General features: G+C 41.5%; 2 protein-coding genes across 2 annotated transcripts in view; both read left to right on the plus strand.

Moving 5' to 3' along the window:
• LOC133839126 (glutamine--fructose-6-phosphate aminotransferase [isomerizing] 2) overlaps positions 1-15,267 on the plus strand; it is a 120,058-nt gene that overhangs the window by 41,925 nt on the left and 62,866 nt on the right. The gene's annotated exons all lie outside the window — the stretch shown is intronic.
• The window catches only part of LOC133837127 (uncharacterized), a 31,223-nt gene continuing 30,045 nt past the window's right edge, over positions 14,090-15,267 (plus strand). Inside the window, 1 exon segment of the mRNA XM_062267790.1 lies at positions 14,090-15,175. The gene's annotated coding sequence lies outside the window, so the exon portion shown is untranslated.

Below are 15,267 nucleotides of genomic sequence, written 5' to 3' on the forward strand. Positions count from 1 at the left end.
CGGTTATCGAAGTAACTACATTCCGTGCACACTCCAAAACATACGAGTTGACTTTTAATGGCAACTTTTATTGTGCATTATTCCCCAGGGGAAAGGGATCCCAAAGCAACCCGGAGGTCGTGGCCTAGTTTCGCATGTGGCAAACATAATTAAGCCTAAATTGAGGCTAAACGTATCCATGTGCAACACAACGGTGCAGAGAGTGTTGAGTGAAGCAATTCAATCGCACCAAATGCTGCTCACAATTTGCATGTTTAAATTACAAATGAATATTCCACGACGCGGCACCTATTTAAATGTTCATTTTGAATAAATTATGTTCGGTAAACAATACTACGTGATACTGCTCCCCCTCCCTCTCCCGCTCCCCTATTTCAATTCCTCACCTCACCGATATAATCGAGTCTTTGCCTGGCGCCGGCTGCCCGAGTTGTCGTCGTTGACTACGCATCGTTTATCTTGGTGAAGCGGAAATTGCGGTTGAGTTCGCGCTTAAAACTTTGTTGCGAACTGATTATCGCCGACACGCCGAGAGCTCTTGCCACTCTTGCCACAACCAGTTGCAAGTATAGCTTACAGAATTTATATAGCCAGCTATATGTGTGTACGTATGTCTATCTATCTTTCTCTACAACTGTCTGTCCGTTTGTTTGTGTGGGCCTGGCAAGGATAATCCACATCGGGCAAAGCATTTGCCGTCTGTTGTCAGAGGACAACGAAATCTGGGAGACAACTCTTTGCCGGCGACGTCAGAGTTTTGGCGATAATTAATCAAGAGCATCTGCATTCACAGGGCGTAAAAATGAAATGTCACAATAAAACCATTTGCGAGTCCTTTCCAAAGGATGCGCACCCACACACACACACACACGCGCAGACAGACACAGACATGTTGAATAAGAGGCAACACTAGCGACAATTAGCTTTTGTCAGAGGCCATGACAAACGGATTATACAAACGCCTCAATCATTCTAGCACAACATAGAAGTCAGTGTTATGCCTAACAAAAGTCCTGCCATGTCCTTGTGTTTTACACAGTGAGAAAGATGCCCTAAGCCTTTCTAATTGACTTTCATTCCTCTGCTAACCTTGAATGTTATCTGCCACATCACACTTTGCTTCTTGTTTAACCTTTCATCAATTGGGGGATTAATTATTTCTGGACACACAATGAGCGACATTCATCAACTCTTCTTCGTAGAATTTAAGAAAACAAACATTTTCATAGCATTTTCCTCTTCACAAATTGCATAAACAAACAGCTTAAGTTGTAGATCTCAATTTCATTGCGAGCATTTTGTCACTCTCCAAGTGAATTTGTCTTTCAAATTTCACATTTTTATCTCCAACTAGTTTGAGTGTATTCCCACACCACTCACACACACTCGCACCCTCACACACATATTCATTCGTTCATAGCTGTATAAAATTCAGACAACTGCTGTCCCGTTTGGCCAACATGGGGCCAAAGTCGCAGTCACAGTCGTAGTCAGTTGTGTAAATGATGAATCCCCCCATGAACTTTGGCCGCACCGAGGTCTCGGGGCGCGACACTTGTAAAGCTGTCACAACATTAATCAAATCGAGAGTGCAAAACAAATGCATGCCATAAATTTACAGTTCAGTCCCTGCGGCCAGCATTGGCCAAAGTGAAACAGAGAGTGAGGAGGCGGGTCTGAGAGGGGGCGTGGCGACTTGATGGACCCCAGCTCAATCTCATAGGCTGCCAGGACACGTGACAAATATACCGAATTCGCAGGTATTCGCAAGCTGCTTGCCACTACAAAGTGTTGCATGCAACAAACACATCTATCCATATATACGAGTACACACACAGAGTCAACATGACTGACGATGATCGCAAGGACATTTGCCTTTCCGGTTGTTGAGCATCTCGTTTAATGACGCAATGTCGTTGGCAATGATAATGATGTTGCTGCCGCCTCGTGACTGTGCCACATGTCGCGTGAACTCGTGGCACAGATTCCAGTTCATAGCTCGGCTCAGGACTCTAGCCTCAATGACAATAAGCAAGAGAGCGAGCGAGCGCGTGCTTCTTTCCCCCTCAATGGCAATTAGCCTCGCAGTTACGAGGTATGAAGTCTCTTCTCAGTTTCTCAAACTGAAACTGAAACTGATGCGAAAGCGTAAACGCGACTACAACCTAATTTGCTGAAATGGACCCAAAAAGCAGTCAACCATTCAGCAGGTCGCCAAAACCCCGAAGCATACTTTCGCATACATTAAGCAAGAGAGGGGAGAAACTTTCCCCACGATACGGTCGAGGAATAAATAATGTTTACTTAACGCTTTAACAATTTTCCACCCATAAAATAAACAAATCGCACAACATTCCCATTCCCATTCACATTCAAGCATTACAAATTTGCGACAAGTCGCTATGCAAATTCCTGTTCCATATCGATTATTCAAATCTGATTCAAAACAAACAATTGCGCAACGCAAACGACGAGTAAAAAACAAAACAAACAAACAAACTTCACTATATAGTAGTGTTCATATTAGTTATGGCAATTACTATCTGTTTGCTGTTGTTGTTTGGCAATCTTTTTATGTAGATAGATGGCTAACGATCGATTGGACTCGGAGTTTGTTTTTGTTCAAGTGGTCAATTGTGTTTATCTCCGTCCTTTGTTTTATTATTGCCAATTTGTTATGCACAAAACGGGCAATTTAGATGCGATCTAAATTGATAATGACATCGCTGCGGAGTTCCGACATTGACATTCTGAGCTGTTGTAATTGATAGATGAATGGGCGAACGGACAGACAGACAGACAGCAGGATGGATGGATGGATGGATGGATTGATGGCGGCGCCTCTTCGTTGGCTGCAAGTGATTTCGCTTTGATCCAGGTTAAACAGCTAACACGCTGTGAACCGTCGCGAATCTCGGCAAATCCACTCATGTGGAATACACTTAATACCCACACATGTTACCATCGGGAGCGGAGGAACGTTGACTCTGGATTGGCTGCAGTGTCAGCCACTCCTGGCCGCAAGCTGAGTGGAGTTTGGAGAGCAGTTTGGCCAGACAGACGCCGCTGCTGCTTCCTCTTCCGCAATTGCGTCAAAAATAAATTACTTTGTGGTGGGGTGTAAGCGACACCGATTTCAGCTCCAGCGACAACACTGACAACGACTCCGACACCATGATGCCGCGACACCGAGACTGCTCACAGGGAATCAACGCGCATATTTTGATACCTGGTATCCATGAAATAGTGGGGTATTATGTATCGTACGTTTAAAAGACAGGTGGTCTTCTGTGACTTTGTTAACAATTTATGTGAGCAGCTTATAGATTATAAAGAAGTAAAGTTAACAAATTTTGGGGGAGATTACCGTGTAGTTAATCACAGTCCCACGGCGCAAGTTTTATAAGCTACTGATTTAGAATTTGATAACCAGTCTTGAAAGTTACTATCAGAAAATATAGTTGGGAGCTAAAATTAGGTGTAGCTAAACTTATTGATCTGGTCACACTTAACTTTTCAGAAATTTCTTGATAATTTATGTGAGCAGCTTGTAGATTATAAAGACTATAGATTATAAAGAAGTAAAGTTAACAAATTTTGGGGAGAATACTGTGCAGTTAATCACGGTCCCCACGGCGCAAGGTTTATAAGCTACTGATTTGGAATTTGATAACCAGTCTTGAAAGTTACTATCAGAAAATTTAGTTGGGAACTAAAATTAGGTGTAGCTGAACTTATTGATCTGGTCACACTTAACTTTTCAGAAATTTCTTGATATATGTAGTGGGTATTTCCAAATTCAGCAAGCCCGCAGCTGTCTTACTTGTTTTTCCTAGGAGTACTCGTGTGTGTTTGTTTAAAATCCTGGCGATCGAAGTGGAAGGACACACGGGGTAACGTACATACAAGCACATGGGGCGTAAGGCGGATGCCATGCCACAGACACGACACCACATCACGAAACGCTTGCCGCCTAATTCGGATTTCGGGCGCCTGTCTGCGTTCCGCTTCCTTCCCGTTTTATCTGCTCTGTCGCCTGTTGATAAGGCGGGAATCTCTGTTGTTTCTCTCTTCTCCCTCTCCCTCCGCATCCTCTTTTCCACCTCGCTGCGAGCGTTCGGTTGACGTTGAAACATGTCATGTAGTTTTTCTTTCCCAACAAACGACACCCACAAACACATTCATATTATTCCACGAGCGTTCGTGTGTATACTGCGGCACTTTCACTACAAATGCGACACCACAATCGGTGGGCTTGTCTGCCTGACTTTTTTCCACATGTTGAAGTTGTAACGTCGACGCACAGCAGGCGTGTCAAGCGGGGTGTGCAGAACAGGAGGCGAGGAACGTCTTTTCGGCGTGCTTCCTTTCCGCTTTCCGTTTTTCCGTATGTGCCACGTGCGGCAAACTTGCCGCTTCCTCTTTTTTCCGCACACACACAGACGTGCAGCTGCGGTTAGTTTTCTCCTCCATAGCACAGCACAGCATACACTCTTGCCTCCTCCTTTATGCAGACTCGGCTGCTTTGGTTAGCTAGGTGAGTGTGAGTATGTGTGTGTGTGTGGGTGTGTGGGTGGCGATGGTGAGCGTGGTTTCTTTGTCGCACCAACAACTGTGGCGGCGCTCATTGGATGGAACAGATTGGTTAAGAGTTGATTTTATGGGGCGTACAATGGCATCCACATCGACATCGACATCGACATCGACGGACGGTCGGAAGTGAGTCAGTGCGTTCAAAGATTTCATCAGTATGGAAGTCGACAGCTGAGTGTACTAGGAAATTCGTCTGCTGGCATTTCCAAATAATTCAATCTCTCTCTCTCTCTCGTCTACTCCCTCTTCAAACACGGTCAGGTAAGCACTTTGAATGGAGAAATTTTCCGCCTTGCTTCTAATTAGAATAATGAGTGGAAAGCTCTGCCTGTAGTCGATGAGTGGAACATGACACTGTTACATCTGTAATCTCGCCGAATGTGGCATTGATTTTGATTGTATCCGAGCTACTATGAGTCCGCAACAGTTGTGACCAAACACCGAGCACTAAAAACTGAAATGCATTCACTCATTCTCACATGAAACAACATTGGCTTACTGCATGCATGTGTTGCCATCAGTTCTCGCTCCTCCCCACTTTCGATTGCTGACATTGCCAACTTGCCAATGGGCTTGGCACATTGCAACCTGCAACCTGCAACCTAGAACAGGAGCAAGAGCAACAGCAGTTGACACACACGCCTTTGTTTTAGCCGTCAACGATGTCAACGTTCAATGTTTGCCATGGGCAAAAGGAGTGGCGAAAGAGGGGAAGGCTCATGTTTTGAATTCGATGACATCGTCTGTGGTTTGTCCTGACTCCGCTCTCCTCTCTTCTTTCTCTCTCTACCAATTGACTGTACCTGGTAATAGACGTTGTACTTGGTTGAGTTGTCTCTCGCAACTGAGCTCAGCCGAGGCACAAAACACCCATTTACCCATTCAACCATGAGTCTCTGCCTTTGTTTTTCATTTGACTTCGTGTTTGCCACCAGTGTGACACGTACCACGTGTGGCAACAGCAAACCACCGAGACTTCTACGCACAGCTGAGAAATTGGCGGAACTCTCTCTGCTGCCTCCTCCCGCCTCCTCAGTTACTTCATCTACTGGTGTCGTCTCCTTAATGGCCTACAGACACATATGCTATGTGATCACGTCTGCACATTAGCACTAAATATGGATGCTCAGCTTGTCGTTAACGACAGCAAACGTATAATTTGCACATTTATGACTTTGTAATAGACTCCATAACATCCGACAACAACTGCAGATAAATCTGCACAGATTTAATGGGTTCTACGACTGCCAAAAATGTTCCGAATCGAGTTTGAGTTGATGTAAAAGTTTGAATATTGGGTGGTCAATTTCGAAGAGAGTTGAAAACTCTTTGATACCGATATCATGGTGTGCATTGGATTCTCGCAAAAGCGCTTCAATAAGAGATATTTAATTTAGGAAATGTGACAAGATATTTATCTGAAATCAGACAAGTCATGGGTTCGAAACTAGTTTAGGAGAGGAATTGCAAAAGGGAACACAATGTCACACAATGTGAGGTTTTTATCACGTATTATAGGTTACCTTATAACATGTTTTCTTCAATTTCAATACCGATTACCTTATTAGGGTGCGAACAACTAAAAATAGGCAGGGTTCATTAGGAAATTGGGTCGCTTAAAGCTGTACTTTCATCAGATAGCAGCCGTAATGAACGTTGTCCCTATGCGAGTGTAGCTCCAACCCTTGCCTCAGGGTCAGGTACCGCACACGTGAAGGTGCCAATAGCAAGTGGTGGACACTGCAAACTGGGGTTAGGGTGTTGACCAAGGGTGTGTAGCTGAGTATGAGCTATTTTTGTTGTGTTTTTGAACATAATGGGTGTTAAATTGGATTTATCGCTTGACCAAAATGATTTTCCGCCTTTTACTGCAAGGCAGGAAGGAGCAGAGAGAGAGAGAGAGTGAGCATCAGGCTCAGCCCTTGGGCTGAGAGCACCTTAATTAAATTTCAGTTTTAGTTTATTTTTAAACGAAGTTGACAACGAAAAACAGGTCATTAGGAGCATTATCGCATCATAATTCTGTCAGTGCGATAACAAAGCTTTCAATTCAATTTAACTACACACACACAGGGACGCACACACGTACAAGTTAAACCTTCTCTTTGCCACTATTCTCCTTGTCGCCGCGTGTGTTTGTGTGTGTGTGTGTGTGTGTTTGTTGATTTCAAAGCCGGTAATGTTCGGTGCGAGAGTCGCATACAAAACGTGATTGGGGATGAGAATACTGTGGGGATTGGCGAGGGCATGAAACGGGCCATGTCAATGGGAATGCTAAATGCATGTGTGTGCGGGGCCAGATTCATTGTATTCATATGTAGTTGGCCAACAGAGACTGTTCCGAGATTGTCATCCCTGCGAGACTGTCGTGCTCCGCAGCCGCCTAAAGGGAGCCCGACTGGCCTAGTTGTTGTTTTAGTATCTGAATGCAGGCCCACAATGATATTGTATCATGTTTTCAGGCACCAGACGGGACATTGTTGCTGTTTCTCTTGTAATATATAATTTGAACAGAAACAGAAACAGCAACAGCAAAAGCAACAGCAACAGAGAGTGAGAGTCAAACATCTGTCAAGTGTTTTACAAAATTGGGTCCTTGTTTACTTTTTATCAAGCATACCCATAAATGAACTCACCCACAAAATATGAAAAGTACTTCCTTGTGCAGCATGTGGAATATGCTTGCATGCATATTTATGTCGACTTTTGAATATATTTGCCAGATCGTTTAGAGCAATCAGAGTGCAGATGCTGCTGCTGCTGCTGTCATTCAAAAGTGTCTGGTCCTGTCACTAACTCCGACCCATCCATCCTTGACTGCCCATTGGCCCCCAAAGTGCCTGCATCCGATTTCTGGTTCAGCTTCGTTTGCCGCTTGCCATCGCTCGGCATTTGAAATGTAAACTGCCAAGTAGGCATTTCGGCCATAAGAATTTGCATAATTTACTTAGTTGAATATCCGACAAGCCGCAAAGGGACAATCACGAGTCCGGGCTCGGCATTCTCCCCACATCCCCTCACCTCCTCGCTCACCTAAAGACAGAGACAGGCAGACACTGTGTCGCCCACTTTCGAGTGGGGACAACATCAATGTAGATGTTCATATTAGTCCTCTTGTTGTCTATCTCGAACCCAAACAACAACAGCTTCAACACGAACAGCAACAGCAACAACATCAATAACAATAACATTCAAGGCGAGACGAGTCGATCCGAGAGTGTCTATGGAAAATCTGTTGATGAAGTTGTCCAACTTAAAGTGCCACTCTTCGAACTGCGAAAAGTGATTGCCATTAAACGTGTCACTGCTCAGCCACCTCATCCATGACACCAACAGCGAGCAAGAGAACAAGGATTGATATAATGCTGCTTCAACACTTCCTCTTTGGCTGAGTGTGTTTGCGGTTGTTTGAATAGAATTTGCATAACATTTTCCAATTGTAATTTGAGCAGACATTTGCTTTTGCCTTCAAGCGATATCATGCACATAATTTATTAATTATTTGCGTAATCTCAACAATGTATATTATTATAAATTATCACACTCCTTCACATTTCGTGTGCGTATATGAGTGTGTGTGTAAGAGTGTAGGTGTCAAGGCTTTGTGTTTGGCATTTAGGCCACAAAAAGCTATTAATTGCAAATTAATTACTTACAAGGATTTCGGGTAATCAATCAATAAATTTCGATAACTAAAACCATCAAAACTATTAGAGCATATCTATGGTTTGAAGCCACAGCCATCTCCATCTCCTTCGTCTCAACCAACTTCTTCCATGGCTTTGCACAGCCGACTTGCTGCATGTCCTACTCGACACCAAGTGCTCGGCGTTGAGTTGATTTATGTCGAGCTATGAAATTAACATCTGTTTACTCTTATCGAGCGTCACTAATTGCTTCAAGAATTTCCCCTCTAGATTTCTCCTTTAGATCTCTGATTGATTTTATGCGACTGGTAAGCAGTAAGTCGTAGACACTTGACTGCCTCCCTTCCATCTGCTTCTTTTACACAGAGTGTTTGTTTTTATGACACTTGGTCGCCCTTCTCTTCGTTTGCCTGACGAGTTTGCATAATTTGAAAATAAAGCGCGTATAGAATTTGCAGCAAAGTTACTTTAATAGGGCAACCACTATATACATCGATGTAAATGTAATGCCAAATATGTACATAGATTACATACATATATGTATGTTAATTCTTGTGGCTTTGGCAGTGGTGACAGCGGCAACAGTGGTCGTCGTTTGATGTGGTTGCAACAATTGCGTGGAGGGGAATGAGCTCAACACATGCCGCATATTTCCACTTTGTTGTACTGCATACAAAACAATGTTAGGCGCCAAGTCAGGAAATGATATTTGGGCGAACCAAAACAACCAAACTAAATCACGAGTGTCCAGCCACATTTTATTTAAATAGTTCTCTGCAATTGTCACTGTTTCTATTTACATTGAAATCACTTCATTACAGTGCTATAAGCTGGATTTTAAACAGCAAACTCCCAGTTAAATTGTGTTAGCATTTAATTGCTCTTCATTTAAAAGCATTACATGTGTTGCACTCTTCATGACGAAGTGACTATAGCCACTGCAAGGGCGTGTAAAGCACGAGTCTGTTTCACATCACACACTTAGTGGGGGGTTCAAACCTTCAAGCTTTTGAAGCTTTGGAAAAAGGTAAAGTCGCTAAGCTTTCCATTCCTGCACCCCATCACAGGGTGTTCCCACTCAACTTTATCAAAACCAAAGCCGAGTTTGTAACCAATGCAATTAATGGTGAACGATGGACGAGTTATGTGAATGGAACAATGGAATACCTATTAATGTTTGATAAGAAATTGTTGATCCACACAGTGCTTCAATGTATGAGAAATTATATAGCAGCATCACACATATTAGAAACTTACTTAATGTTATTGTTTATTTCACATGTACACTATATTTTATTAACATTTTCCACCACAAAAAAGAAATGCGTCAAAAGATGTAGCCGCTCTTCTCAAAACTCACCATCATTCTGAGGATTTAGATAACTTTGCACCAATGAAACAGCCGTCAAAATCCAAAGCAAGTGAAAAGACATTTTCTTATGTTGCCAAGCAAAGCTGATTATATATAGTGGACAATAAACTTCACTACGAATAAAAGGAGAAACCGAGTTATGAAAAGCAGCACAGCAGCAGGTCTGCTCCGGGTGACGATAGCCCAAGAAATGAGCAACTGCGTCGAGTCCTGCAAGCTGCAGGTGACTGCTCAAAGGATAACACCAGCATTCGCTTTGTTTGCGTGCCAGCACATGCACCATATGTGTGTTATAAGTATGTGAGCAATGTCCACATTTGTACATATGTAAGTAAAAGGGACAGTTGCCACCGTGATACGTTCGTCTAGACGACTCCAAAGGATACATGAGCTTTTGCATACGCTTCATGGGCTTGGCTTGGTCAGCACCCTAGCTCCAACTCCAACTCCATCACCAGTTAGTTCTCAAATGAAAGGACAACGGCAGCCAAGTCTAGCCCTATTGGGAGGGACAAACCCTTCGTTTACTTATGAGCAGCTTGACCGCAAGAGGTGCAGTAATGTGAATGCCTTTCTGAGCTCAGCTCAACTAGCAAACAAATCAAGCTGTGGTGTGAGGGTATTTTGGTAGAATCTTCCATGTTCCACTAAATAAAGCAAACACAAATAAATTACCCAAATCATCTTGGCCTCCTTCTGTGTATCCTGTTTAAACTTTAAAGAGATTGTTCAGCACAATTGCAGATGCTTTAACATATTTAGTTGTGTGCTTAACCACAATTTTGTTTTATTAATTTACCCCAAGTGTAAGCACGCCACACAAAAGGACACTAAGGACAACATTCATTCATCCATCGACATCGTCGTCGTCGTCGTCAACATCGGTGTGATGTTTTCCGCGCGTTTGCTTTCCAAAAGATGCTGGAACTTCGTTAAAATGACAAAGCAAAATAAAACTGACAATTACTTGGCAATGGGGGAGCTTCTTCCGTAGTCGAGGTCTTTGCTGACGATTGCCAGTGAGACAATTGGAGACTCATTTACATTTGCCCAACGAAACCGAAAGCGATTCTGAATGCGAATGCGAATGTGTCGGCATGTCGAAGGCGATGCCTGCCATTCATACCCATCAGGGAGAGAGAGGGAGCTGGTCTGTCCATATGGTGGCATTGTTTGCCCAAATGCCTATAAGCTGTGCAAATTGAATTGCCAAGGTTGCCGAAGGATCGACAAACCTTGATGCCGTGATGACTCTTCAATGAGCAAGCGAAACTCGACAGGATAACAACAGGACAACAGACTGCAGAGCACACCAGCTGCTTCAATTATATGGTGACAAATTCCATAATATCCCCCCAAATGCAAACACAAACAAATTAACACACAATTATTTGGAATTAGTTGCCTCCACTGCACACTCTGTGTGCCCAACTATTGACGACGCATCTCCGAATTGACAGCTATCAAATTCGATTGCCTTTTGAATTGACGTATCATTATTATAAGTTCACCATTATGAGTATTTCAAAGTTCTCAGAATATGGTATGAATGGGAAGAAGTCTTTTCTCTTATGCGATGAACACATTAAAGGCAATGAAAGTTTAATATTATAATAAATCGGAAGTAGCCTTATACAGCTTTAACTGCTAATTAATTTCCAAGCAATTCATAACAAAACATAATAGGGGAAATGCAGAATTTATAAAATAAATTGCTATAGCTATTCCGACATATAATAGGATTAATCGATAAAATATGTTAAAACAATTTATATAAATAAAATATGCAACTTGATGAAAACATATCAAATTCGAAGTTGTCATTTAAATTGGTTTAATTATTTTCTCTGCCATTTTATATATTATGTGCCATTTTCGATATGATTTAATTAGCAGAGCTTTAATTAGTTATTTTTCGATAGAATTGACTTTTAACCGAGCAAAAGAATTTATAGAAAAGTTATTAAAATCAAATATTTTGTTTAAATTATTTACTGAATTTAAACAGACGCTTGAATAAAGATTATACTGTTATTTTATTTGCAACTATTTTAAATTCCACAATTTAAATAAGTTGTGGAAACTATTTTCTCTGTTGGACTCTAAATCAATCTGAATATATCAATAAAGTGTGTTATTTAATCCAACTACTTAAAACATTTTCGATAATCTAGTTTAAATAAATTGACTAAACTATTTCTCAGCTTAGTTCAATTAGTTCTGGTTAGATAAAAAAAAGCTTTTCAATCAAGCTGTTCTTTCAATTGGAATGTCTTAATGCAAACAGTGTCACACGCACACACACTTGAGTCTAGAGAATTCCTCGTTGTGCGTGTGTGTGTATTGCCTTTCGACAGTTTGTGAGAAAAATTCAATTTTGTAAATTGCGCTCATCACAATAAATACTAACGAGAGTCCGGGAGCAAAAAGTATGCAAACAAGAAGCAAAACATTTGGTTAAATGCCAACTGGGGATTAATAGAGTAAGCCGAAAGCCGAACCAGAAACGAAATACGAGTTTCGCCGACGGTATTCTTATTTAACGAGAAACAATCACAAAATATCGCAAACTTTTACGCAACCCCCTCCACCATGTGCCCCTTTATTAGGTGACAACACACGCAGGGCACCAGACGTAAACTTTTTTGGGGTTAGGGCCGTTCGACTATACTCATTTTGTTTAGAAACTATTTAATGGCTTTTCTCCTGCGCTCTCATCTATTGCAAAGTCCAACAATTTCAAGTTTAAGACCAGTCCCACGAGTGTACCATGAATTTCATTATGCAACTCGACGTTGCCCCTTTTAAGCTGCCCCCCTTGCAACACCACATAAAGCCCGCAGTCAACCGACCGCTTTTTCTCGACTTGTTGAATTTTAAAGTTAGTCGACTTTGACCACAAACGTGTAAATATCTCAACTACTTGTAAATGTTGTTATACTTTCCTATTTTAATGTGTCTACCTACGATCGACAGTTGCTTATGTATGTGTACATGTATTTGTAATATGTGCATTTGTACTTACTGCTTTAATATCTTTTCTGGGGCCATTTATATTTAAATTTGTATTACCGCTTGCACCCCGCACTGTGCCGTTTTTACCGTACTGTTTTTATTTAATTATTTGAACCGATGTTCTTTATTTTAACAGATTTATTCACTTGTCACTTGCGATTTTCACATTTTTTGCGAAGCGTCTTTCTTCTTGTGAGTGACCGTTTGTTTATAGAACCATTTTGAGTAAATATCGATCGACGCCAATTTGCATATGATATCGATACTACGCTTACAGCAATCGCAACAGCTATCGATAGCAGCATCCTATTTTGGGAGTGACCGTTTAACTTTTGAGCTATTGCCGATATTTTCCCTCGCATTGCAAATTGTATCGATTGTGTTGCCGCCTTTTCAGCGCTAGTTTCAGTTTGCAACCGGCTGCTTGTGAGTGATCTGTGTTATTCTTTGCAAGTGTAATTTAAACTTTTATTTTATTGATTGCAACTGTTGCACGCTTGAGGAATTTGATACGCCATTCTGACATGGTCGCCATCGCTTTCAATGTAAACACAAAGTCAGCAGGTCAAGAGAAACTTCAGATGGCCTATTGGCCTGTTGGCAACCTCAATGTCAGCAATGGAATTTATACTGTTAAACGGCCATTAGCCATTAGGCAAATAGATGGCTTTACACGTAGATAAACAAGGAGGGAGGGGAGGATTCGTGGAAAGTTGAAAGCTTTGTCACAAAACTTGGACGTGGCTAATAAAACTTTAGACGCCTTAATTACTTAAGCCACTTTAAGACTCAATCAGCATCGCCAGTGGAATTATAACGATACGGCAAACTTTCTAGGTGAGTAAGGTGTTGAAACTTTAGCCAGTTTCAGCGTAATTCATACGTGCGACTCAATTAATGGGCTGCTTTAAGTGCCGCAATTACGCATATGTGTGTGTAATTATCCTAAATCACGTTGTTAATGGGGCCAATTCAACGGCATCAATGTCTTAATTATATATTAATGGCAGTATTATTCGCAAGTATCCTTTAATGAGAGAGTCATGCTTCATGTATCTACAGTTTAAATAAGTTGACTGACATTCTGCTTTTGTTCTTATTGTTTTCATTTTAAGCATTTGACATTCCGTCATTGTTCATTGACGACTGAATGAAAGGTGCGATGCGTAATTCAAGTTACGCAAAAGCTTTTGCAGCTTTCTACGGCTCTCACACAGCGTATATAGCGCAACTGCTCACACTCACAGGCGCATATACGAATAGTGTTAGAGCAGTGCAACTAGCTGTTCTGCGCTGCAAAAGTGAAAGCTGTTGTGACTTTTTTTTGCAGTGCTCTTAAGCAGCATCCAGAATCTCTTTGTCGCTCTCTGCGTTCACAATCGGAAAGCATCCTTATCTCGGGTTTCGCAGTTCGTGTGCTGCTGCTGAAGTGCTTGGCCCGTTTCGATGCTAGGCGTTGCGAGTCAGTCCCGTATTGTTTCGCAGCATAGCCAGAGCCACTCCTAGTACAACGGACGAGCGTTATCAGAGTTCTTCTTACCGTGAAAGTCCTGCCGCGAATTTACGCAATTCTCGATAAGAAACACCTTGTGCAATCTTGAAGGCAGCAAGACGTTTCGTGTCCGTGTAAATGAAAATGGAAAATGTTAAATGAAAATGAAAATGGAAATTGAATTAGTGATGGCAGGATTTTGCTGAAACTGATTACTTGATAGTACAGTGATCGTAATATGTTAAAAAAAAAAGTGAAAGCCTAACTTAAAATTTTGCAGATACTTTAATCGAGGGATCAAAGTTTCGGGATATGAGCAAAATTGTGCCATCGTTGTGAATCAATTTATTTTATTGCCTTTAATGAAGCTTGTGCACGAAATTGCTTTGTTTTTCTCCCATCGAGAGAATATCCAAATGTGAAAATGTGAAAATCGTTTGGCCATAATTTTCCATAAATTGCGAATTTCGATTCCTAGGGGGTCAGCGACAAATCAGCCTCGAACGAAAATTTGAATCGCCTTGCGACGATTCAGCGAAATTAATATCCTCGCAAGGCCGAAGAATAATATGTGTGTGGTGTTTGGTCTTTGGTGTTTGTTGTGTTGTTATCGAAACTATCCTTAGAAAGGACTGCGTAAATAAATTGTAAGAAAAGCCAAGGCTGTTTGAGTGATAAATAATTGAAAGAAATCGAATTGAATCGCATCGAATTGAATGGAATGTAATCAAAAATTGTGTGTGTGCTCCAAGGAAGCCAGAATTTTCAGTTGGCAATTGAAAATAATTTTCAAATAATACTGAGAAAGCAGCAAGCTGACAAAGCCGTATAAACCTGTTTGTGTTTCTAGCATTACGTATTGCGAATCAGAAGAAGAATTTGTGGCCGCTTAATGCGACATTTTGACAGTGACACGTGAAGGGATAACAGCGAAAAAGGATAATACGTTCAACTGCGGAATTTGCGTGACGTTGATTAAATGAAATCAGCCCGAATATTATGCCATATAGACAGGCAAATCTGAATAAATTTGGATTACAAGACACCTTCTAAATGGTAAGTCAATTGCCGCAATAAATTAACATTAAATGCTAAGCTACCCGGAATGTTAAGTGACTCGAAATGTTGAGCGAATGAAAGCGACTCTC

Source organism: Drosophila sulfurigaster, chromosome 2R (assembly GCF_023558435.1).
Source record: "Drosophila sulfurigaster albostrigata strain 15112-1811.04 chromosome 2R, ASM2355843v2, whole genome shotgun sequence".
Taxonomy (NCBI): domain Eukaryota; kingdom Metazoa; phylum Arthropoda; class Insecta; order Diptera; family Drosophilidae; genus Drosophila; species Drosophila sulfurigaster.